General features: G+C 35.6%; 1 pseudogene; it reads right to left on the reverse strand.

Moving 5' to 3' along the window:
- Nucleotides 1-481: 481 nt before the first annotated feature.
- LOC118022533 lies at nt 482-26,448 on the reverse strand (annotated as a pseudogene).
- Between the last annotated feature and the right edge of the window lie 1,432 nt (nt 26,449-27,880).

The following is a 27,880-nucleotide window of genomic DNA, read 5'->3' on the forward strand; positions in this document are numbered from 1 at the left end:
GTCACGCAGGCGCCCTAACCTTTATTTTTCTAACATCACATTTTGGAGTTTAGTCATAGATGCCTGTCGTTGGTAAATTTATAAATTTTCACTGCTCTCTAGTATTTCCCTGCACAAATATCCTAAATTATATTATTTCATTTTATCACCGATATTTAGATTTTAGATCTGTGACTATTTCAAACTCTAACAACACTCTTGTGTAAGTGTGCCACACACTATATGCATTTAATACTCAGTGAAGCCTGTCATTTCCTCCAGCCCCGGGGATTCTAAATTTTATTTTGGAGGTTTTAGAAACAGAGAGAATAGGTAGGAATCGTGATTTCAGGATTTCTGTCTTCTAATATTGAATTTGACAGAAATGAATAATCTAATTCAGGACAAAGCTAAAGAAATTTAGTACCTGGAATAAAAACTTTAAACCTGGTTTCTGTGGAATATTCAAAATATCATTTTACCTTGTCTTAGTTTAGATTTCCTAATCACCCAAAATCTAAGAATGAGAAAAGGGGAAGAAGAACCATCAGTGAATTACTATAATGATTGTGAATTGCTTGTTCAGAAAATTATATCTTCTGATTGCTTGATTACATAGGATCAACTCAATTTTCCTGTCATTTTTATGGAATGGTCTTTTACCTTCTTACCGTTAGTGTTTTTGAAAAACTGAATGGCGATTATGGAGTTTCAGTGTAATATTTAGATGGCTTTGAAGACAGGAAAACATTTGTCATTTGTTTCCATATCACCTGACTGAAAAACTAGACTTTCAGATTGTGGGGAGTGCTGGTGTGGGTCAATGAGATGCAAATTCATATTTAATTTACCTTGTAAAATCCCTTCGGCTTTATGTCTATGCTGCTTTTACTTTTCCATACTTACCTTCTTCAGTAATATAATTGCTTTGTGTCTGCTTACATTGAATTCAATTCTTACATCAAACATTTGTTCTTTTGTTCCAGATTTACCTGGAAGGAAAAAAAAAATGCAGCAACAGTGGAGTTATTACTAGGCTCTTCTTAAGGTTCAATGCCATTTGCTGAATGAAAGCTCTCAATTAATTTTTGAAAATTCAAAACTTTATCAGCACCTGGCAATAATAGATATGAACCCCCCTATGGAAAAGGGAGAAGCCACCCAGGGGAAGGGAACTAGATGGAAATATGGGTTTTGCTTCATCTTAAAGATACAGAAGAAAAAAAGGAAACTTTTAGGATCCTACTCATTTGATTTTTAGTTTAGCGTTCTTGAGATTCTTTGAATATTGCAATTTTACTTTCATTTCTTCTGCAAGTTTGGTGCAGGTTGTAGAACAGATGGTGAAGAGAGAAGGGAAGTAACTCCAGTCTGTCTCAGGGTCCGCTCTGCTGCACTGTCTCATTCAAGATCCATATCGCTCCTCCACCGTCAGTTTTCACTTCCTTGTGAAGCCCGTAAGTGTCCTGATTTTTAAACAGGAACAATAAAATCCTAACTTAAAAGAATACAGCATATAAGAAAAATTTCCTGCATGTTCATGGGTTCTTTTGAACTCCTATTCCCAAGAGGAGTTTCGAAGTGTAAGGAGAAAACATCTTAAAAGCCTTAGAGAAAGCCTCGGTACACTAAAGCGATAGGATAATGCAGAGTGACCCGGAGCAAAATTTGTACACAGGTGCACACGCACACGCACTTCTGACTTGTATTTTGATGGATAAACCACCAGGAAAGTGGGACATTTTAAATATAATAATTCTCAACGTATTTTGTATATGTTCTCACTGTACCTACTGTGTATTCTGACCATCTAGGGAAATCTTACAGATCAACCACAAATACGTGTATTGAGGGGCGCCTGGGTGGCTGAGTCGGTTAAGCGTCTGCCTTCGGCTCAGGTTATGACCTGGGGTCCTGGGATGGAGCCCAGCATCGTGCAGGGCTCTCTGCTCAGCGGGGAGTCGGTTCCTCCGCTCCCTCTGCCCCTCCCCCACTCGTGTTCGCTCTTGCTCGCTCTGCTCTCTCAAATAAATGGAATTTTTAAAAAATGGGTATTGAATATGAATTTTCAAACTATATCTTTCTCCTGTGTTAAACCATGCTGTTGGAAAGCAAGAGAGTAGGGTTTGATATATAAAATTTTCTTCAGAAATCTCAGGAGTCAGTTTTCAAAATGGAAAGACTAACTTATGTCTCTGATGCTTGTGTTTCAAAGGAATGCAGAGGGAATGGAAGATGTGAATGAAGTTGACAGGACACGGGTATGAGGCGGCCTCTAAGATGGATGATTTGATGATGTACCAGAGACCCTCTGGGAAGCCTAAATTAGTATACATTCTTCTCACCCTCCTACAGTGCTGTTGTCCCTACGTTTTTCAATGAGCTGAATCATCAGGATAATTTGATATAATTCAAATTAACAATTGCATCAAATCAATGTAAATATTTGTAATGAGTTGAAGTCAGTGCTTGGCAAATAGCAAGCCATATGTGTTTATAAATCAAATAATAAAATTAGATCCAGAGATCAAGCAATTAGTTTCATGTGGCAGTCTGAAGTTGTTTTACCGACAGAAGGTTTTTTCTTCCAGCTAATACACATTAAAGTGCCTAAAATACTGTTTGGCCTTTAAGGCATATTCATATAATGGAAGAGTATTAACTGTAAAATATTTCACGAAACCTATTATTTTCAGTACTTTGCATTTATTTTTTATTAATTCCTGGAATTTGTATAAATTTTTTATTAGTTCCTTTATGGCAGGGGTTATGGTTTATCTACATTTCTGGATCCTCGATAAATTAGAAAAATAGTCATTGCTCAATAAAAATAGCCTTCTGTGTTATAATGTTAAAGCTGATTTGGGAGCTTACAAATAGATTCATTTTAATTTATATTTTTAAAAAGTTTTAGAAATTGCATAAATATAGGGCTAATTGCAATTTGCATTATTAATTTTTAAAAAGCCTCACTTTAATTTGTTATTTGGTGCATTCCTTATTCAGGAGCAATGCTGTGTGGAATAACATGATGGTGTATAAAGCATTTGTAAATCAATGCGACTCATTGTGGGCAGAGAAGGCAATTCCATACACAGAATAAATACCTATTCCAGTGAGAACAAAACGCAATCCCTTCCAAGGTAGAGGTGGTTCAGCTCTGTAATCAGCTATCACTCAGTTCCTTATGGGTAACTCAGATCACATGGGAACTTGGTGCCTCACAGTCAAGTGTTCAGTCTTTACTAAGGCCTAGTAGCAACCCTGAGCTATTTTTCAAAATGAGAAAAGTTATTTATAAAAGATGGCAGAGCATTATTCAGAAATCTTCAGATTCTTTGCTATGATTCACCTGAAGGAGCGTGCTAATGACTCCACACATCGCCATCTACCACATATACCTGAAGCATCATTGGACCTGTGATTCATATGGCCCAAATGTCTGAGCAAACTGCATGGCAGCCTGGATATGCCTTATATCTTTCTCTTGGTGGATTTTGGAGTCACTTAGTAAATGGATTGGAGTGAATGTTCAAATGAGGTCTATGTCTCCCTCAAAATCCAAGCAAGCCTACTAGATATTGTTCTTTTTTCATGATAGGAAAGATGTGATCCTTCATTTTCAGAGGATATCTCCTAACGGTTCATTAAGGTAACAGCTTCCTGAAGTCTTGTGGCATTTGTTTCCCATCCTTTGATTTGCATGTGTCTTAACAACATGTCAAAAGCATCTGCTACTTTCTCATCATCAGGTCCAATTATCACGTTATTGCCAGTGTAATAATCCAACATGTTGTTCTATGGAATGGAGAGGAAATATTCTGGAGAAGTAGACAATGACAAAGGACTGTAGAAATGTGGAAGTCTTCTTTTTTTTTTTTTAAGATTTTATTTATTTGTCAGAGAGAGAGAGCACAAGCATGGGGAGCTGCAGGCAGAGGGAGAAGCAGGCTTCCCACTGAGCAGGGAGCCCAATGCGGGGCTCAATCCCAGGACCCTGGGATCATGACCTGAGCTGAAGGCAGACGCTTAACAACTGAGCCAGCCAGGCGCCCCGAATTGTGGAAGCCTTAAGGCAAGAGAATGAAGATACGTCACTGGCCCTGGCAGCTGAAAGAGAACCATTTCCAATGGTCTTTATTAAGAGGTACAGAATAAATAAAACATTCACTGGATGAGAGTTTATCAAACTTGGCAATATCGACATTTTAGTTCAGATAATTCTTTCTTGTGGGTCTGTTCTGTGCACTGTAGGATTTTAGCAGCTTCTCTGGCCTCGAACAGTAGCAACCCTTGTCAGTGGTGACAACCCAAAGTATCTCTAGACATTGCTCAACTTTACCCAGTTTCCCTACTGGGAATATCTTATAACAAAGCTATGGTATATTCGTCTAAACTAAGAAATTAACATTGGTATACACTGTTAACTAAACTGGGGGCTTTATGCAGATTTCACCAGTTTTAACTCTCAAGTCCTTTTTCTGTTACAGGATTCTATCCAGAATGCCATGTTGCATTTAGCTGCCATGTGCTACTCTCCTCCAATCTGTGAAAGTTTCTTGGTCTTTTCAATCATGATTGAAAATTTTGAGGAGCAATGGACATGTGTTTTGTAGAATGGTCCTCAACTTGACTGTTTTCTGAGGATTAGAGTAGGGCTATGGATTTTGGGGAATAATACTTAAGAGGTGAAGTGTTTTTTCTATTGCATCATATCAGGAGGGATAAGAAATCAACAAAACTTATTACTGGCTGTGTTAATCTTGATTAAGCGGCTAAGTGGTGCCTGCCATCTTTCTCCGGTAGTTACCATTTTTCCCCTTTTATACTCTGTTCTTCAGAAGCAAGTCACTCTTGGGGGGCAGCTCAAGTTCCACTTCCTAGAGGTAGGATTATCAAAAAATGTGTGAACTTGGATTAAAAACCACCACAGTGATTAACAAAAATTTGGAGGGACTTACTGTAAAGTTAGGCAAATATTCTATCAATATTTTCCCCATTAATTTAATTTTATTTTTTTAAAGATTTTATTTATTTATTTGATAGAGAGAGAGACAGCGAGAGAGGGAACACAAGCAGGGGGAGTGGGAGAGGGAGAAGCAGGCTTCCTGCGGAGCAGGGAGCCCGATGTGGGGCTCGATCCCAGGACCCTGAGATCATGACCTGAGCCGAATGGCAGATGCTTAAGGACTGAGCCACCCAGGCGTCCCTATATTTTACCCATTAATTTTAACACTCATCAATGGATTTTGCTAGTAGCAGTTATTACTGTGTTGTTTTAATGATAATTTTCTAATTTCCTCATTCTCTTCTATATTTATTACTTAAATGTCTTCTCTAGGGAACATCTGTCTCTTTCCCATTTACTTACATATGTTATCATTTATATCAATATGGATTCGTAGATCTATGTTTTATTCTTTGGATTATAAACCAGTACAATAATTATTTATTTCATTGCACAAATGGGGCCAACTTCAGTCATTTGGAGCTCTTTCTGGTTGGCTCCAGTGTTTTTCTGACATATTCCCTTCTTATTGGTGAGTGTGTGTCAGAGGGAATGGGGTCATTTCTGTGCTTTCTGGCACTACAAGGTGATCCAGACTCATTTTCTCTTTTCCTTGCATCAACTCTAAAATTAGATATTTTTTGAAGGAGACTGATTTCTGTTATTAGATAATAGTATGTCAAAAACAACATCTGGGTGTGTGGTATGCTCATTGCTCCTGTACAGTCTTTCCTGTAGACATTCTCACTGGACAGAACTAGGAAATACATGTATGTATATTAAACTGTACATGCACATATATCTATATTTATTTCATGTATATTTTTCCCTTTATATATTATAATTAACATAGATTCATACTGGTATCTTTGACTAATTCAGTTCCACAAGATTTTTGATCTTCTCTTACACACACACACACACACACACACTTACTTTCTTATGTGTGACTTCATACTGTGACAATTAGAAACATGGATCCCATTACTTATAATTTATTTAAGAATTTGTTTAACTCTAGATATATGTAGTTTCAGAATTGTCAACCCATATCGCTGTAAGAAATAAATTCACCAAATAGAATTACTGTTTATGCACTGTTCCTTTTGTCTTCTAGCCTTAGAATATGCTGTCAAAACATTGGTGACTTGAGGTCAGAGCTTTTTATTCTAATCCCTGTTCATGAGATTATGCCAAACATTAATAATACAGTCGTATTCATTTGTTTCCATCCCATCCAGGTATCCCATAACATTCCAGGTACTTACTATTTAATTTGCATACAATAGTTTAATCTTTTTGTTATATAATTCTATGGGTTTTGACAAAGTCGTGAATCATTATCAGCAATACCACAAAACAATTGTATCATCCTAAAAAACTGCTTCTGTAGCCCTATTCATTGTCAAGCCTCCAAGCCACAAAACACAGATCTTTTCTGCATCTCTATAGTGTTATGTTTTTCAAGATGCCATTTAAATGGGATCATACAATATGCAGCTTTTTGTGTCTGATTTCTTTTACTTAGCAAATTGCAATTAATATTAATCCATGTCATTAGGTGAATACTAGTTTACTTTTTATTGCTGAATAGTATTCCATTACATGGACATATCACAGTTTATTTATCCATTCATCTGTTGAGTTACTTCTTGATTGCTTCATTTTTGGTAATTATGAATAAAACTGCTGTAAACACTCATGTATAGGTTTTATGTACTCACGTATTTTTATTGTGATATATTTTTAATTCACTTGGTTAATAGTTAGTTATAGGCTTGTTGGGCTGCAGGGTAAGTGTATGTCTTACTTTATAAAAAAGGAGAACGTGCATTTTGTATTCCCACCCCAAATTAATTAAATTTCCTCTTGCTCTTATCCTCCCTAGAATTTGATATTGTTCGTTTATTTGTTGTTGTTGTTTGCATTTTTAGCCACGTATGAAGTGTTATCTCACTGAGATTTTAATTGCATTTTACAATGACTAATGATGTTGTGTCTCTTTTTCATATTCTCATTTGTCTTCCATATCTTATTTTTGAGGAAGTCTGTTTATATCTTTTGCCCTTTTTGAGTTCTTTATTTTTTTAAAAAATTAAGTGTTTTATGTGATTTAAGTGTTTATAAGTGATGTGTTTTAAATGATGTTTTAATATATTCTGTATATGTGTTCTTTATCTGATATGTGATTTGCGAATATTTTCTACCATTCCATTGTTTTCCTTGATTTTCTTAATAGTGCCCTGCATATATAGAACAAATGTGTTTTTTTTTTTAATTTTCAGAAAGTCCAATTCATCAATGGTTTTTCATGAATCATGTTTTCAGTGTCATATTTAAAAACTCATCACAAAATTAAAGTCATCCAGATTTTCTGTGTTTTCTTACATGAGTTTTATAGTTCAATAATAAATTCTTTGATTGTTTGAGTTAATTTTTAAATTAACATATGAGGTGTATATCAAAGCCACAGTGAAGGGGAGGTGAACCCAGGCAGAAACAGGTGGTTTGCTTGCACTGGGGAGAGAGAGCTAGGCGTCTGGGAGGCCAAGGAGGCTGAAATTCACAAAGAAGAATGCTAGAGAGCAAAGAGCTACACACTGACCAAACTCCAGAGACCTCTAGAATTTTCCCATTGATTTCTGAGGTGCACATACATGTGAGAAACCTACCTGAGCCTGGCAAAAGGACCACCTGAAAGGATCAGACACAACCACTCCTCAGGCTCATCTAGCGTCAACTATACGTTCCAAGCAGCCGCAGTAGAAAACACTGAAACTGCATCAGGTTCAGAAACTTCTTATAGTACTTTATAGTACTTTAGTAGTAGGGAAAAAAGGAACCCCTAAAATGAGCAAGCTGTTTCCAAGTAACTTAACACTGTCCCAGAGCAAACTGCAAGAATATTTAAGGGAATAGTGAGCATCCAACAAGGTAAAATCACAGTGTCTGGAACCCAGCAAAAAATTATAAGGCATGCAAAGAACCAGAAAATTATTACAATAATGAGGAGAATAATTGATCAGCTGAAACTAACTCAGAACTAAAACATGAATGAACCTCAAAAACCTAAGAATGTTTTGCTATATCTATCAAATACTCATGTTGGACACTTTAAATATCTTACAATTTATTCATCAGTTATACCTCAATAAAACTGTAAGGTAACTATAAGAATGCACACTTTATGATCTTATTTATGTAATATTTTTAAAGGACCCTAGTAAACTATAATGCTTCTGGATATATAATTAGTTGACAAACATGTAAAGAAAAGTAAGGAAGTAATTATTATCTATTTGGAGGAGAAAAAAAAGGAGAATGGAACAGAATAGCAGGAAGGCATCTTGGGTTCTGGCAAAATACTTGTATGTTGACCTTGGCTGTGGTTATACAGTTACATTTTCCTTGGTGCGTTTTTAAAATGTATACTGTATTTCCCAATAATAAAGTTATAAAATTAGGACTGTTATTTCATCAATTAAAATGGAAAGTATAAAAAAAAATTGACAATGCAAAGTATTTAAGAAGGTATGGGGACAGTTATTCTAATTCCTTGTTGGCAAATGAAAGTACCTATTAGGAATGAAAAACATGAGGTTTTTAAAAAGTAAGATTTTGTAGTACTACACACCTACTAGAATAGGTAAGATCCAGAACACTGACAACACCAAATGCTGCTAAGGATGTGGAGTGAGTGGAAGCCTAATTTTTGATGGGAGTGCAAAGCTGTAGTCAGTTGGGAAGGTAGTTCAACAGTTTCTTATAAAATTAAATGTACCCTAACCGTATGAGCCAGCAATCACACCTCTTAGTATTTACCTAAAGGAATTGAAATAATGGCGGATACATGTCATTATGTATTTGTCCAAACCCAAAGAATGTACAACAGCAAAAGTAAACCTTAATGTAAGCTAGGGACTTCGGTGGTTATGATGTGTCAATGTAAGTTCATCAATTGTACAAATGTACCAGTATATGGGAGAATGTTGATAATGAAGGAAGCTGTATATATGTGGGGATAAAGGGCATAAAGAAAATCCTCCTACATTCTTCTCAATTTTGCTGTGAACCAAAATGCTCTAGCATCTTTTTAAAAGAAAAAAAAAAAGGTTTTGATAAACTGCTTTTGTTCAAGAGAATTAGAATACAATTTATATAGTGTAAAGATATTGATTACTTACTTATCTCCTTTGTAGATTTTACCCATTTAGTAATTTATTTTGTATATTTATTTCCAAACTTTATTTTTTAAAAGATTTATTTATTTATTTTAGAGAGCGAGAGAAGGGGCAGAGGGAGAGGGAGAGAAAGTCTTAAGCAGTCTCCATGCCCAGTGAGGAGCCTTACATGGGGCTCGATCTCACAACCCTGAAATCACCACCTGAGCTGAAATCAAGAGTTGGATGCTTAACTGACTGAGCCACTCAGGTGCCCCTATTTTGAAACTTTAGATGAAAATTTATTTTTCATAAAGTAATTGTACATATTACTTCTAAAGTTCTAGATCAGATAAATAATATTTGTAAATTCGCTCTGAAAATGTAGTTTAATATTCATTATTAGAAAGTTAGGTGCCACAGGAACACAAATACTTTATTTTTGATAAGATGCACATTTTGTCACAGGTATTTTCTTATTAGCAAATGAAAGGCTGCCTTGGTTTTCTGTTTTGTTTAAATTAGATGATTTTGGTTTGAATTTATTTATTTATTTATTTATTTATTTATTTATTTAAGATTTTATTTATTTATTTGAGAGAGAGAGAATGAGAGACAGAGAGCATGAGAGGGAGGAGGGCCAGAGGGAGAAGCAGACTCCCCGCCGAGCAGGGAGCCCGATGCGGGACTCGATCCCGGGACTCCAGGATCATGACCTGAGCCGAAGGCAGTCGCTTAACCAACTGAGCCACCCAGGCGCCCCGGTTTGAATTTATTATGAACATATATCTTTCTTGAAAATATGCTAAATATTTGATCAAAATAATTTACTATTTTCATAGGTTTCATCTGTTTGACAAGAATCTTTAAAGTCATATTTTACTTTATTTACAAACTAAAAAATTACTTGATATATTTCCTGGGTGCTGAAAAAAGATAGATTTCTGAGTAAGAAACAAAGGATTTTTATCACTTGTGGTCCAGCAAGTCCCATGAGAATTCTCTTGTGTTGGTTTCCTTTTTCCCCAGACATGTGATGGAGAGGGGCCCAGGCAGATGACACAGCTAATACTAGCTGAGGGACCCAAATCTTTTATGTTGTGGGGTGAACCTAACTATCCTTTGTCCCAAATGGAAACATTATCCTTACTATCTTGAGCAATATATAAACTTTCTATTTGCTCTAGCGGGAGATACTAGCTCCATCTTGTAAAGCCATTTGTTATAAAACATCTTTGAAAAGATAATCTGGAATAAAAGTAACTAGTGTTTCTTCTTGTGTGATATACAGAACATGAGAGACCCATGATGCATCATTTAACAACAGTATTCATTCATGATTTCCATATCTTCTTGGCTTCAGCTGCATTTTCCCGTGATTACCTCCCTGTCAACCACTCTGATTAATTTTACTCACAGTGTCTGGGACCAGATTTGTTCAATTTTTCTCATACAGCATTTAATTAAGGTTCATATCAACAGGAATCCAAAGAGCACCATGAAGCTCACCTATAGTAAAGACCTCAACTCTGCCCTCCAATGTCCTGGACCCAACTAGTTAAGCGAATGGTCAGGCCTTTTTTCTTAAGTTTCCTTATGCACTTTCACTTGGTCTGAAGCGTTATTTCAAGTACAGCAAGGTGTACCGGTGATTACACGGCCTCTGCCTGGAACCATAAGGAGGAAGGCTAGGACCATTTTCTCACAACAACCTAGTCAGGGAGTTAAGATTCCTTTGGGGGCCAAGGTAGTGTCACTGATCACTACAACTAAAGTTAGGTGAAATTTTATAGTACTTATTCTCCCATTGGATGACTTCAATTGTAGAGATAACTGCCCATACGGTGCACATAAAGAATGACTCAGCATCCACTGAATTATTTTTCATGGTTCACTCTGGTCAGTTAATAAGTGTACAGAGATTTCCTCAAATGCCTTAAAAACTGTTAAGTCTTCCAAACTTACCTGAGGGCCTGTGGGGTGTGTGTGTGTGTGTGTGTGTTGGATATAAAGCTCAGTGCTCAAGAAGTTTACAACTCCATCTTAGCCTTAACTTCTTACTTATGCAGGGCCTCAAGGTCACCCAGGGATGAGAGACTGGAGTCATCTTAGGCATTTTGTGGGCATATCCACAGTCCCGCACATGCATGTGACTTTCTAGTTTTCCAGGTATACATCAGAGCTTTCAAAGTTCTCTATGGATATCTCATTCCCGAGAACTTTCTACAGGTTTGCCAGATGCTTGTTTGCCCCGACTAGCCTATACTTCAAGAAAATGCTGTGTTAAACAAGTGCTGCTGATTTGGGGGAACAAATCCTTGGGATAGGGCTTCTTCTGTTCAGCAAGACCACCTTTTCCAGAGATCTGAAAGGCCTACTGAATAGTGAAACTGTTCTGAGATTGGGAATTTTTAAGGTCTCCAGTCTCATTCTCTCCCCTCTGGTGGTGGCCAGGCTATGTTAACAGTTACCATGCTGACGAGACTGCTGGCTTCGAAGACTACAGCTGGGGAAAGAGAGATGGGAATAAGCTAAGTTAAAATGCTACAAATTCGGGGCACCTGGGTAATTCAGTCAGTTAAGCGGCTGACTCCTGATTTCAGCTCAGGTCATGATCTCAGGGTCCTGGGATCGAGCCCTGCTCCGAGCCCTGCATCAGGCTCTGCACTCAGCGGGGAGTCGGCTTGAGGATTTTCTCTCTCCCTCTCCCTCGGCCCCTCCCTTCCCCATGCTCACGTGCAGGCGTGTCCTCTCTCTCTTTAAAATAAATAAATAAATCCTTAAAAAAAAAAAAAAAGAAAAGAAAAGCTATAAATCCTGCTGTTTGCCCTGAGGTTCAGCAGTTTCTCTTGAGTAAATGCTCCTCTGTTGTTGGTGTTTTGTTTTTTGTTTTTCCCCAAAACTCATTTAATACTCAGAGTTCTGAAAAAGTAGATTTTGAAATATTGTCAACATTTTGATTGTTTTTGTTGAGTAGCAGATTTACAGAGGATCCCGTTCTCATTCTTTGAGTTTTGATTTTCCTATGAGGGGTTCTATCATAATTACTTTTCAGTGTCTTACGATAGTTGCTTTCTGTATTCTGTTGTCCAGTGTTTTCAGAGGCGCGATTATTGCTAATTGAAATCAGTAAGAAGGATATGCTGGCATATGATCACTCTGTCTTTTTTTTTTTTTTTAAAGATTTTATTTATTTATTTGATGGAGAGAGAATGAGAGAGAGAGCACATGAGAGGGGGGAGGGTCAGAGGGAGAAGCAGACTCCCTGCCGAGCAGGGAGCCCGATGCGGGACTCGATCCAGGGACTCCAGGATCATGACCTGAGCCGAAGGCAGTCGCTTAACCAGCTGAGCCACCCAGGCGCCCCAATGATCACTCTGTCTTAACTGCAACTGGAAACTCGACAGCATGAGCTTTATTCAAATCAAAGCAGGAATATTATATATAACAGACTTACTCTATTCATCACTGACTCATAAACAACAACAACAACAAAATCTAATTTTTTTTTATTTTCAAAGGCCTAAATAACCAAGATTATTGTAAATATGTTTATGCATTAAGTGTTATTATACTGAAAGACTATTTTTCCTTACAATACATATTTTATAACATATATTCAAAGTTTAATATCAAAATAGTTTTATTTCATATAAATGTTTTGATTTAGTTATTAACAAAAATGTGAATAATATATGCATGTGTAACAAAATAAAAATTTCCTTGGACTATATAAAAGGCCTACATTAGACATTGCTTTCCAGGCACTTTTAACCATTCCATTTCTGGTTGTTATTAAGTAAAATGTATTTTTGAAAAAGGGATTTGTTAAGTGGAATAAGATTAAAGGATAGATGTTCACAAAAGGGTTTTCTAAAAATATGCATTCTATGTTTCGCACATTGTCTGATTCTCGAGTGGAGCTCTAGACCTTGCTCTAGTTTAGGTATCCATAAACTAAAGTGTAATAATGTATGTTGATGTATGAGAAAGCCTGTGTATGTCAGATAGGGGTGTTTTAAGGATCACAGTTTGAGAAATATTGAGACAGATGCTAGAGTAGTTATGGCGCTCCCCAAACATCCTACAATGAGGGCAAGGAAAATGTCCACAGACATACGTTATTTAATATTAATCTTAAAATTCATTTGTGTTCAATAACATCTATATTTTACTAATAAAAAGGATAGTAAAAAAACAAAATATAGCACTATGTATGAGAAATATGTCTTAGTCAAAATTTTACATCCATTGGTTTATTTGTCCTTTGCAATAACCATTTTGGATGGGAAAAAAAAAAGATTTCCTATTCAAAAATTCTGGAATCTGAGGTGCAAAAAGCACAGAAGTAGAACACAGCAGTGGTGAGGCTACCAGAGAACACATGTTTTATAATTCCACACAACAGATTAATACATTTCTCTATATGTTACAAATTTAACATGGTTCCTCTAAAATGTTTCAAAAAAACATTGTATTTAAATGATCTGATGATCAATAAGAGACCCACAGATTACCATAAATAATATTCTGCAAATATTATTTTTATTCGTAAGCAAAATGGCTTGTTGCAAAAGAAAAAGGAGAAATGGGATTTATAGGGAGTGGTGTTATCATTTGGCACACTTCATTTCTGGCATTACAGATTATATAATCTTTCTCCACATAGACAAACATGTATTATTATAATGCCATTTTGATTATTTATTTATTTATTTATTTATTTATTTATTTATTTATTTAAGAGAGAGAGGGCATGCACCTGAGTGTGGGGAGGGGCAGAGGAAGAGGGAAAGAGAGAATCTCAAGTAGACGCCGCACTGAGTGGGAGCCCGACCCAGGGCTTGATCTTAAGACCCTGAGATCATGAGGTGAACCGAAACCAAGAGTGGGATGTTCAACCAGCTAAGCCACCCAGGAGCCCCTGATTATTATTTAAATTAAGGTATTCTAACCTTGGCAGAATTAAGAATGTTCTGTCTTTACAGGAGAAATGGAATGTATATACTGAAGCAAGTTGGAACTTATATATATTTCTGATTTTATGACACAAAATTAAAACTATAATCAGGAATTATCAGGAAAACTTAAAATATGTGATAGGCTAAAGTATTGTGGCCTGAATTATTAAAAAAAAAACCCAACTATATCTGTTCTTTATTGCACTATTTTTTCTGAGACACAAAATTATTCTTATTTTCGTTACCGTGATGAAATCTTAAAAACGATTTCTCTGAATGCTTCTTTTGTTTTTTTATTATACTTTTAGTTCTATTTTAGACCCTGAATGCTTTAATTGTCATCTCTTAGCAGTCGAGGGACAAAATTAAAGGAATTGTAGGTGAAAGAAGTGATAGTTTTTCCATGCTCTTGGATAGACATCAAAGGAAGAGGGTTTTATTTTATTCCCTATGATTTTCTTTAGGTTTTGGGAGCCAGCAAGTATCATCAGAGAACAAAACTTCCAGTTCAAAATGAAGAAGAAAAAAAAAAAGTGTTTCACTCCCAAAAAATGGTCTCAAACTGATGAAAGGTTTTGAAAGGGATATTAATAGATCTCCGCACACAAAAACAGCTCTGAATGAAAGAAAATGTTTTCATTTTACAGAACTGTTTGCAACGATAAGAATGCAATGTTTGCAGACAGATATATGGCAAAATCATACTATTTTCTGTAGTTGTCAATCAAACAGTTGTACCAAGGAGAAAGAGTGCCTCAAGGAACTCCTGAACCAGTAGCTGAGTGAAGACAAGCATAGTTGACTCTAGTTTTAGATGCAGCTTTCCACCTGGAAGGGCCCCTTTGCAAATGGGGAGTAAATAGAGGAATTCTTAGTTCCACATTTGTGAAGACTTTTCCCAGCCACTGCCAGCCAGGCATTCTCATTATTGCTACCAAGAATCAGATATGATTGTTTTTAGTGATATAAGACATTCATCTCTTCAAGGATTTGGGTAGAATGATTGAGGATGGTTACTATTCCCCAAAGCTTTCTGCTTCTTCAGTCTGACTCAAAGCAAATATACAAGAGCCAGTAATGAAGGTGTATAAAGCCCTTAAGAGGTCATCAAGTTGATGTAAACATACCCATACATAATTGAAGATATGAAGATACGAATTGTAGTTAGTAACAGTCACTGGCATGAGGCCACGTTCATCTGTACTGTTGCATTATTTTCATTTTAAATATAAATGTATGAAATATTTTCTTCTTAGGTGAATGGAATGAAATGAGTCCAATTTCTTACCTTATGCAGGTAATCTATATAGTAGTTCAAAACGCTCTGTCATTTTGGATAGTTCTATCCCACATACTAAGGAAATCTAATGTCCTATTCAGCAGTGACATGTAAAGGACCAACAAGTGGCACTGAACAATCACAGTGTGGCACAGGCTATCACAGTGGTCCTGGCTGCAAATGACCAGCTGGACCATACCAGGGTTACACCATACCCGGTGGTGTGTCAATCCTGGTCCTCTTGAGGTATCTATGAGTTCCCAAGGGCACACTTTTCAATAGTCAGCTCCGATTTTCTGCTTTTGCACAATGACTGCTCTCTATACTCTTTTGTGGTTTTTCGTTTACTTCTGCCAAAGCTGTATTAGTCAAATAACCAAAGCAAAACATGAATTTATTAGGTGGCCATTAGTTTACAGAATCTATGGATCTAAGGGTAATCGCGAGATCCGAGAACCAAGAAAAAGAAGTAAAGTAACAGAAATCAGAGCTGCTGGTTAATGGATGGCCCTGTTGCCATGCAACCAGGAAGAAATCTTGAGCAGTCCCTGTATCTATGCATTGCTTGCTGAGGTTTCAGTGTCCTGGGCTAGAGCATTTTCTTTGCCGAAGCTCGGTCCACTGGAACTTGCGTTATTACACCAGAAAACCATTGGTTGAAAATTTCCTATTATACTACCCTGCTGTTAAAAAGTCCTCAATTTTTCCATTCCTTACTCTATAATCCTCCCTACTTGCTAGATTCCCCTCCCTACCAAGAAATCCTGTACACTTATTAAAAACTTTGAGCCTTATTCTAATTCTTTCCTTTTAAGGCTTTTCATTTCTCACCTTATGGATTTTCTTATAATATTCCTAAAAATAAATACATACATACATATTTAAACACATAAAGTCATTTTCTTCCCTCAAATGAACTTTCTTCTTTGCTAAATTGTGTTAGTTTTCCTCATCATAAAATTAGATCATCTACCTAGTGATAGTGTTGCTATCTTCCTAGTGATTGTGTAGGATTTTATGACTGTGTGTGTCCTAAAAATACTTTCAATGGGAAATGGTGTAACAGGGGGTGAGGGACATCGTTTTGTCAATTTTTTCATAGTAATGGTCATTTATCCCTTCTTCTGTTTATGAAACTAATAGTAAACTTCTTTATTTATGTCAAGGAGTTTGCAAGCAATGAAAACATCTATATTTAAATATTTAAAATAGTTTTTAGATTATTAACATGGAAAATTAAAAACACACAAGTTTGAGAATAATCAAAATTATAAATATTTAATATTAAATATTAGATTTAAACACTTTGTAATAGGAAAGCATTTATTAATTGCTTATCTGTATATGATATTAAACTAGGAAAAACTTAAAAACAAGTTAACTAATGCAGTCTGGACCCAATTAGTCTGTGGATGATTAACTCACTTGCTTTGAGCATGGTGCTAATGAGGCCCAGATCCCAGGTTTGATCTCCCTGTGGGCTGGCCAGGTTGGCTTTTTGCCATCGCCGCATATTTCACTTCTAACTTTCATAAGGAACTCTTACACACAGGTCAGCTCGCAGGAGGACAAACAAGATGCAGAGTATAGATGCACATTTCCAAATTCATCAACTCAATTGGAAAAAACAAAACATGCACTCTTCTAGGGGCAGGTCAGTAATCTTCATTCGTCAATAATACTTCCGCTTGTAACAGTATTGCCATTGTTAAAAATGAACAAACCCGGTTTATGTAGAATGCTTGATAGGGCATAAACAGCGCCTTCATGGATGCTATAAGCATTAAAAGATACTTAAACTCTGTACATCTATCCATTCCATTTATACACTGATAGGGCACTGAAAGGTAGAAGATAATTTGAAACATATACTTCAATAAGGGCTCTCTAAAACAGTTAATTACATATAATTTAGCTATTACCTCACTGTTCAAATGATTTTTGTATGTGAAGCTTAGTCGTATTTGGTTTGCTTCAGTTTCAATCTTTTTTTTTTTTTTTTTTTTTTTTTTGAGGGGTCGGGGGGAATGTAGGGGGAGGGGCAGAGGGAGAGAGAGAGAATCTTAAAGCAGGCTCCACGCCCAGAGCAAAGCCTGACTGGGGGCTCGATCTCACAACCCTGAGATCATGACCCGAGCCGAAATCAAGAGTAGGAGGCTTAACCAGGCACCCTAGTTTCAATCTTTTTTGAAATTTTGTGTCAATGTCAAAAACTGCTCTGGCTGCACCTTTCTTAAGGCACAGCATTCTACAAGTACTGGTTTTGTTCATTTTTAAACAATAAATCAATAAGTGAACATGTGAATTAGAGTACAAGAAATGTTTCAAAGGTTAAAAGCTAGTTGTCTTGAAATTTCTATCTCTGTCAAATGATTTTTTGTTGCATTTGTGTGAGCCATTCTCCTAAACTCTCTATATTCTTGCAAATCTTGTGTGAGGAATTTGTGTGGGTCTTTAATAATATTATAAAGACTAGTATGCTATAGCTTAAAAAATATATTTTGGATATTAGAAGTTCTCTAATTTATGGGGGGCTGAAAACAGTTATTTAGCCAAATAACTAAGGTTAAAATTAAAATAACTCCCAAGGTTTTGAAGTATTATGCTAGTTTTTTTTTTTTTAATTTTCTGAAGCCTAAAAAATGGTTTATTTCCTCAATCTTTAATTTCTGTACCAGATGTATGTTGATAACTAATGGGAGGCTATAAATTTTGTTATTAATTATGAATGCCTTATGAACACTATCTTTAAATATAGTTCTGGTCAATAAAAATTCATCTTTGAAAGATTTATTAAGCTTGACTAAGGAATTAGTAATCAGTTCAATGAAAAGTGATTCAACCTGCTTTACATGGACTAGACTATTTTTAATGATTTCTTTCTAAATGCAACTTCCATTAAAAAAATAAATATCTTACTCCTAAAGTAACTACATACTTTTAAAAAGAAAATATAGTGGCAATATGATTTAATTATAATAAAGAGAAGGCTGGAGTGGATCCAAGTTTCTAAGCATTGTTGTCTATGTTTCTTTTGATCATCAGGGGAAATTCATGATATTGTGGATGTCATAGGGAGGTTTTCGTAGTGCAAAGCCCCATATGCACAATTCAGGAATATGATATTAAAGAAAGATAGAGTGACGTTATAGAAATTAAAGTGTAATTCAACCATTTCTATGATTTCAACTATCATTTTTTTTAAAAGAGTGGGAGGGGGGAGGGAGAAAGGGAGAGGGAGAGAGAGAACCTTAAACGGGCTCCACACCCAGCCTGACACAGGGCTTGGTCTATCAGGGCTCAATCTCACAACACTGAGATCATGATCTGAGCTGAAATCAAGAGTTGGACGCTTAACCAAATGAGCCACCCAGGCGCCCCTCAACTATTATATTTAAAATATGGTTCGTTATAGTAACAGGAATAGGAATTACACAAGGCCCTGACCCCAGCACTTACTAGGCAGTTCAAAAGGGGCAACATCAAATTTTATAAGAAAATACAAATATCTTGCTTGCAGAACGAAGGCATTTTGACATATCTTTTGAGATTCCAGAGTACCAATAAAGGGTACTTACTCTCTTCTGTTTTTCACTTTGAGACTTTGCAGTAGTTCCTGGGCATATTTCCTGGAAGATTTTCATTTTCTTTTCTTTCTTGCTTTATTTTTTGAAGACATGTTTAAAAAGAATGGCAACAAAACAAAGTTTGAGAATATTGGATGAGGTAATCATTTTCTTCTCTTACGTGTTGAAAATAAAAATAATGAAGATCACAAGGGGACTGGATTTCCTCTAGGAAGTCATAGTTTATCTAGAATGTGTCCCTTTGATCCCCCATGTTTAGTCATCTTGTGTGTTCATTCTCTGAGTCCAACAGATCAATTCCAGTGGCAGCAGGATTTTCACAGTAATGAGTTCAAAAAGCAAAATTGCAAGCTTAAGAGCAATTTATGTACTACATTTGCAATTCTCAAGGAAGTTGAGGGTGTCTATGTAACTTGCAAAAATATTTGTTGATATTTAATATCTCTCATCAGGATTAAGTCACTAGCCACATGCAAAACCAAAAACAAACAAACGAACAAAAAAAACTGCTGAAAAAACATCAGCACTTACTTCAAACTTTAGTAGTTACATTAATACCATGATAGAAGGTGAGACATCTTTATTTGCATATCAGTCTGTAAAACATGGCTTCACTTAAAACAATTGGCTGTTCTAAATTCTACCCAGATTTTATTCCAGGTATTTTATGCATTTGTAAAAAGTTCAGGGGTAGTGGGCAATGAGTTGGCTTCATTAGCAAAAGAAGAGTTTTAAACACTTAAAAGATTCCAATTTTATATTATCATATGATGCCCCAAATAGAGAAAAACAGTTATTTACAATAATTGTTTGATGTTTTAATCCAAGCTACTAAATCGAATCTTTGAAAATTTGAATGGTATATTAAGTTGAGTCAGGGCTTCCACCTTGAAAATTAAATTTTTATTTGCAGCGATAAGAATACTAACTTCCTGAGAGCACAACATCATGACGCAAGCATTATACTTGCTGAATTAAGAAAACATTGGAATAGGAATGTACTTGGAATTGGCAGTGATGCACACAAAGCTCATAATTTTGCCATACAAACCGCAGTACTCTATCAATCTAAATATAAGCAGGTTGTTAAAATTTGCAAACATTTCTATATATGCACAGCAAATAAACTACAAAAATTAGGTGATGAAGCTGTATTTAATACAAAAATCCCTGTGCCACAGCAGTCGATGCTGTCTTTGCTACTTATTATCAATTAAATATTGGAAGTGGTTTTGTCTCATAATTATTGAAAAGAAAGCTTTCAAAACAAAAGATATTAAAATGTATTCCTTTGGGTGCCTGGGTGGCTCAGTTGGTTAAGCGACTGCCTTCGGCTCTGGTCATGATCCTGGAGTCCCGGGATCGAGTCCCGCATCGGGCTACCTGCTCGGCAGGGAGTCTGCTTCTCCCTCTCCCACTCCCCCTGCTTGTGTTCCCTCTCTCGCTGTGTCTTTCTCTGTCAAATAAATAAATAAAATCTTTAAAAAATAAATAAATAAATAAATAAAATGTATTCCTTTAAAAAAATAAGAAAAAAGATGAACAAATTAATCTATGAGAGGTTGAGCAGTTTACAAGTATAAGTTTGAAATATTACTATTGTGATTTGGAATACTTCATATTGTGGGAAGAATCTTTTGGATTTCCTATGTTTATCAGCTAAGTTTATATTCTATACTGGTAAATAGAATGCATTTGAATGGGATTCTGATTTCCAGCATCTATACTTGCCAAAACATTCCAAACAGTAATAAACTTCAAAAACTTATTTTATAAATTTTGACTCATAAAAATATTTGTTGAAGAAATATGCTCAAAATGGAGGCAAAAATGATGGGACAAATATTTATACATTTTTAATATAAAAAATTAGAATTAAGAATCTTCTTCATTTAATGTTTTTTTAAATTTTTCCTTTTTTAGTATTCAATAATTTATCGTTGAATATAACACCCAGTGCTCATCACATCCTATGCCTTCCTTAATATCCATCACCCAGTTACCCCACCCCCTCACCCACCTTCTCCATTTAATATTATTTTCTCTGAGCTTATTGGGTGCTTCAACATCTGTTGGGAGACTTTATTCAATTAACAATATTATGACCTGAATAGGCAGTCATATAAAAAGTACAGCATAGGGAATATAATCAATAATTTTGTCATAAAATCTATTATGACCTGCAGAAGAAAGATCAATTGAAGGCAATTATTTTGAATTTTTTAAATAACATAAAAGTTTGAAGAAGATTACATGAGTTTTATAAAAATATAAAAATAAATGAGGCATATTTTAAAAATATATTCCCAGATAAATATCAGTTCCATTGTATTAAAGACATTTGATTTATATATATAAGTAATTTATATATATAAATATTATATATTATATATATTATAAACACACACATCAAGAATAATGATTCTGCAATTCTGCTTATGGTATTTTTAAATTAATGTTCAAATAGCAATAAAAATGAACCAATTTTCAAAATTGAATGTAATCAGTTTTAGTTTCGAAAGAATCTTATCTTTGAAAATAATTTGTGAAAAAACTGTTTGAGGGGCGCCTGGGTGGCTCAGTCATTAAGTATCTGCCTTCGGCTCAGGTCATGGTCCTAGGGTCCTGGGATCAAGCCCCGCATCGGGCTCCCTGCTCGGTGGGAAGCCTGCTTCTCCCTCCCCCACTCCCCCTGCTTGTATTCCCTCTCTCACTGTGTCTCTCTCTGTCAAATAAATAAAATCTTAAAAAAAAAAAACAACTTTGAAGATCCACAGTAAAATAAAACATGTCATCAATAAAGAACTATTTAAAAATATTGTATGATTTTAATTATTTTTAAAAGATTCTATTAACTTATTTGAGAGAGAAAGAGAATGAATGAGAGAGAGGGAGAAGTAGACCCCTTGCTGAGCAGGGAAGCCTGATTGGGGGCTCGATCCCAGGACACTGTGATCATGACCTGAGCTGAAAGCAGCCACTTAACCAACTGAGCCACCCAGAGCCCCTGATTTTAATTATTTTAGCACACTCTTTCGCATTCAAAAATGTCCTGACTTGGATGATGCATTACATAATCAAAATATTCTTAGTCATCATTTCCTCCATCAGGTCTAAATTAAGAGCCAAGGTACCTGATGGAATATTTGAGACAATATTTTCTCACATAATGTAATAATCAAACTTTGAGTACTACACAATTTTAGAGAAGGAAAAACTGGGTAGACTATCCCAGACAAAGCAAAGTTAATAGAGGGAGAGCAAAAATTTAGAATTAGCCTAAAAAATATTGTCAAAGAGGTGAAGGAGCATATGTGTAAAACTAAGAAAGAAGCAGTCATGAAGAAAGGCCAACTCTAAATATAGTCTCTGAGAAATACTGCGGCTGAAATACAAATTTAGTGGATGGATTGAAGAATAGTCTGCAAAGGGCACAAAATAAATTTATGCATGAGAATATTGGGTTAATGAGAGACTATGGACTGTGAGAAACCAACTGAGAGTTCTAGAGGGGAGGGGGGTGGGGGGATGGGTTAGCCTGGTGATGGGTATTAAAGAGGGCACATACTACATGGAGCACTGGGTGTTATACACAAACAATGAATCATGGAACACTACATCAAAAACTAGTGATGTAATGTGTGGTGATTAACATAACGTAATAAAATAAAATTTAAAAAAATATATTGGATTAATATCTTTCAGAGACCATTGGAAAGCCACAAAGAGAAATATTAAAAGAAAGTAAAAAAAGTGTGGGTGATAAGATAAAACAGAAGTGTTGTGATCTCTAAATTAAGAGACCCCACACAAAAGTAAGAGTGGCAGGAAAGAGGGATGCCTAGGTGGTTCAGTCGGTTAAGCATCTGCCTTGAGCTCACTCAAGTCATGGTCTCAGGGTCCTGGGATGGAGCTAGCCAGCACCGGGTTCCCTGCTCAGTGGGAATCCTGCTTCTCCCTCTCCCTCTACCCCTCCCCCCTGCTCATGCTCGCTCTCTCTCTCTCTCAAATAAATACATAAAAATCCTAAAAAAAAAAAAAAAGAGTAGCAGAAAATAAAATATTTAAGGAAATGGACTCACTGAACATCGACTCAGAGTTTCTCCTAGTTAAAGAAAAGTGAATTCAGATTGAAAGTCTTCCGATGCTGTCATACAAAACAGATTTTAAAATTTCTACATATAGACACATTATATTAACTAAAGATTTAAAAGATAGAAGCTTTCTGAAAGAAAAAGCCAACCATCCATAAAGAAACAAGATACAGATTTATTTCAATTTTCTCATTAGCAATAGTTGAGTGAGTAGGAGAATAAGTAATATTCTCACAGGGATGAAGGAAAAGAAACTCAAGTCAAGATATTTTTTTAATCCCACACAACTGCCATTTAAAAGTGAAGACAAAAAAAGAATTTCAGCATACAGAATTTCAGAAATTTTAAACTCGTATAAAACCTTTCTTGGAAAATAATCTTGGATGAGGTAGTCCAGCATGAAAAATAAGTCCAGAATTCTTCAAGATAAATGGATATGTAAGATATGCCAGGTGTCTAGTTTCCAACATTATTCTATCTTGAAATACATCAAATGCAATGTCTTTTCATGACTAAAATCTGACTGACACATAGGTCAAAAAACAAAAACAAAATCTAAACAACAGATTCAGAAAATAAAATGATAAAAAAAATGAAAAATATATTATCATTATTTTTCATAATATGAAAAAATATTAATCTTGCAATGTTATTTCAAAATTATTAAGCAAAGCTTTATAGAACTTGGGTAAAGAAAATGATCTGTACAAAAATATTTCTTTCATATAATGATAGATGGAGTGAGTAAAAGCTAAGCAAAAATATTTAAAAGTTAATCACCAAGTATAGCTGTAAAATGGCTTATGGTCTGTACGATAAAAAACTATCAAATGTAATTTGTGTAAAGAGAAATTTATGAAACACTTTAGACTTTAATGAAAACAAACCTACTACATGTCAAAATTTGACAGATACAACCAAAACAGTACTTACAGGGAAATTTATAATTGTAAATACATGTGTTAAAATAAGAACAAGTGACACAAAGAACTGAATGATCCTATTGGAATAAAACAGAAGATAATTTTTAAAAATTTAGACATAAATGAATAAATGCATTAAAAACACATAAATTAAAAATAGAGAAACTATCTTGCAGCTTAAAAACCTGACATTGACAAGAAACAGAGTAGGGAGAGGAAAATTAAATTATTTAGAATTACAATATGAACTTAATCTTGTTTCTACTTGCTTCTTTCTCTAATACGTATTCATGTAGAAATATATATGTCAAATATATTTTCATAAGTATGTAGGCATATATAATTCCAAAGACACAGCAGAGATTAAAGCAAAAATAATATACAAAATTGATCAGTTACACAGTTGAAAAAAGCATAAATAGATACACTTCAAAAAGAATATAAAATGAAAATCAACGTAAGAAAAAAAGAGAACACCAAAAGCCATTAATGTAATTAAAATAGGAATAGAAGGTTGGAATATGCAATTATTAAGCTTGAGTTAATAGATATGAAGAATGATTTGGTACAATTTTTATTTTCATTAATTTATTTCTGTATTTCTTAGTTGCAGAAAACAGAAATTGACCCTGGCATTTAAAAGTACTGGTTGTATTAAACTTCCTTCCCCAGACCAATGGAATTTATTACTTTTGGTGAAGAGTGGGCTAATCAAAAAGGGTAACAGCTCAGTTTTTTCCCCATTCACAAGTCATTGTTCCACACTTGTTTTTATTAGTTGTTGCCCACTGTCCTGATTCACCCTTATCCTGTGGTCAAGTATGACCATTTCTAAATTTGTCCAAAAATATTTGCACAAAGGTGAGTGCATTTGTGGTATTTGTGGTCTTTGTTTTTCTTCTACATGATTTCCTTTGTGCTTATTTCTTCTGAACTTAACCCTGTTTGTGCTTGTCCCCATCTCTAACATTTACTCATGGAAAAATGTTAGGCGTAAGCCATGATAGCTCTTACAGTTTACCCACAGAAGTGTGAGGTCAAATAGTCTTTAAATATAACCCACTTATTTACCAACATCTTTAGGGACAATAAATATTATGCAAGAGATTATCTGGTAAATTATATTTTTGTCAAATGTTAGGATCCCAAGAGAAATGTATCAAATTATGAAACTATATATAACAGTTTTAAATATGATGGATGTGTCCTGCAAGCATAGTTTCTATACTACTTAATTGTTCTGTTAATTTTAGGTTAAAGACTACAATAAAGTATACGAAATTCTCTTTCCAACATTGAACACTAAATACACAAGGAATGTGGTGGTATTGTGAACTGCCTCTATTTTTTCCCCTGAAGTTTGTCCCCATATTATTAACTTGGAATTCTCATCTTTAAATATGCATTTTTTTTTTTTTTGAGAATGACTATAGAAGGAGTATCTCAAGAATTTTGCTGTTCTAATGTCCATATGTGTTTTTCTTTTCTTTTCCTTTTTTCTTTTCTTTTCTCTTTTCCTTTCTTTTTTTTCTTTTCATCCCTTTCCTTTCCTTTCTTTTCTTTTCTTTTTTTTTGAGACTTTTTTTTTTTGTTTTTAAGGAACCGTTATTTTTTTGTTTTTAAAGGAATCGTTATTTAGAACACCAACTTGTGAAGAATAAACTCTATTTGTGAGAGAAAACACAGAGCGGAGGTAGCCCTGAAGCTGAGGAACAGCTTTGATTGCTGGAAGAATTTTCTAGTCCACAATTTTCAGATTAACTTTGCACTGCTCTGTAATCTCCTATTTCTCTTTCCCTGTGACAAAGACCTCACCTTCCTGGTGTCTGGGTGTATGCAGCTTCTTCTTCTTGAAGTAAGCATCAGTGAGACGTTTTGGGATTTTTCACATTTCACATTCACAATGATATCGATTTTGGTGCAAGTGGCAATCACAAATTTCTGGTGTGTTCCACACAGAGGAATTCAGTTGAGGGCCAGAAATCTGGTTACAAGTAGCAAGCCACTGCTCAGTTTCTTCAGGAAAACCACCCTCTTGCCTCTTTGGCACCCAGTGAGGATGATCAAAATGGCGCCAGGAGTGATGCTAGCTCACAGTTTGCTCACATGCTGACTGACAGGTTTTTTGCTGTGGCTCAAGAGCTTCCTGAGGCATGCCTTCAGTAGGATAATACCCAGGCATTTTGCAAATTTTAACTACTTGGGCACCACCATTCTTGTCACCAACAACTGGTTTCCTGACAGTAGCCAAGAACCTTCTCCTTTTGCTTTTCAACCTTGGTTTTGGCTGCTCAATATTTCCTCTTGTACACAGCCTTTCTGGAATCCAGAGCCGATCAGGAATACCTGCCACTTCCTTCTGACTAGGACAGGGCTTCGGCTGCCATAGGTTTTCCCCCTCTTCTGCGTTTTAGCCTTCTCAACCTTGCCACCAGCATCAGCTTTCTTGGCTTCAGGTTAATATTGGCTTTTTCACCCACCATCTTGCAAGATGGAAAAGAGCTCGAGACAATGTTTTTTAACTTTGTCAGCACTATAGGGGTCTCTGCAAGATCTGGACTAGTGACAGCTGGAGAGAATAAAAGGCTGAATGGGAGAGCCCCTGCACCAAAGATCAACCTCATCTTTGCAGGTCTATATAGACTCTACCAGCATCTTATTAGTAAACCACCCCCAAACCCTAAAATACCTGGATTTAATTTAATTTGAGTCTCTACACAGAAGTACTTCACAGTGAAACTGGGCACTCCACGGGTAAACATGAGGTAAGTACACTTGTACAGATAGCTTAGTTGCCTAAAAATGAATTAATTAATTTAATTTGAATATAGAATGCTTTCATCTTTCTGCACATTTACATGCTTAGAATGTCAAGCATGGATGTGAATTCCAAAGGAGATGCTGTTGTATATTTTTTTTTGCAGAGAAGCAAAAGCTGCTTTTCCCATTCCTACTGTAAGCTGCTTTGAACATCATTTCCAATGAATGTGCCAATTTGGTGAATGATGTGAGCCAAGGTCTGCTGATTTCAAAGCCAGCTCACATCACTGCAAATATTTCATTTCTGTTTTTTGCATGCAGGATCAAAATGATGAAAGCTGACTTGTTCTCTTATGATCTAGAAAAGACTTAGTTTTGGGTCAAAACTCACTGACAACTTTACCAAATGTTTTCTTCATGTTGTGTTTTCCCTTACTCACTTACTCACTCACTCACTCACTCACTCACTCACTCACTAACTCACTTACTCACTTGGAGAGCTTGAATTCATTCCTATCAATCATTGCATGTACCTTGCTCTACTCAGCTGGTAGTTTTGAGGACCAGAACTGTCGTATTGGAACAAGGGACTGGCAAGGGCTATTTGGGGGTTGGAGGTCAGGACAGATCTCTAGCCTCGGGAAAGCTTTTGAACCAGAACACCAAGGCAAAAGCATAGTCATGAGAATCGAGCAATTATTATGCAGAAATGAAGATATTAAAGAAAAAATTGTAGTCCAAGTATATGAGCAATGTAGACCAATGAAAATGTGTTCCCTGAAGAGGTGTAAGCCTACGGATAGCTGAATGCCTGCAAATCCTGGTTCCAGTTCTGGACTTTGCTTAGTTCCTGTCCAACTACAGGTCCTCATAACATTTCTGGAATCACAGATTATCTAGAGTTTCCAGTGAATACTGTGGTTGTCAAATCTACAATTCCCTTTATTAAAGGAAGCTGGAGTCATTTTATTTTAAGCAAAAAAACACTGGGGCTTTAGAGAGCTCTGGTTCCAGATGGTGACATAGGAAGATCCTGAACTCCCCTCCTTCACGGACACACCAAATCCACACCTATTTATGGAACAATTCCTCCTGAAGAAGAAAAAAGTCTCAGGTTTAAAAATTCAGC

This window comes from Mirounga leonina, unplaced genomic scaffold, assembly GCF_011800145.1.
Source record: "Mirounga leonina isolate KUSES-001 unplaced genomic scaffold, KU_Mleo_1.0 Mir_176, whole genome shotgun sequence".
Classification (NCBI taxonomy): domain Eukaryota; kingdom Metazoa; phylum Chordata; class Mammalia; order Carnivora; family Phocidae; genus Mirounga; species Mirounga leonina.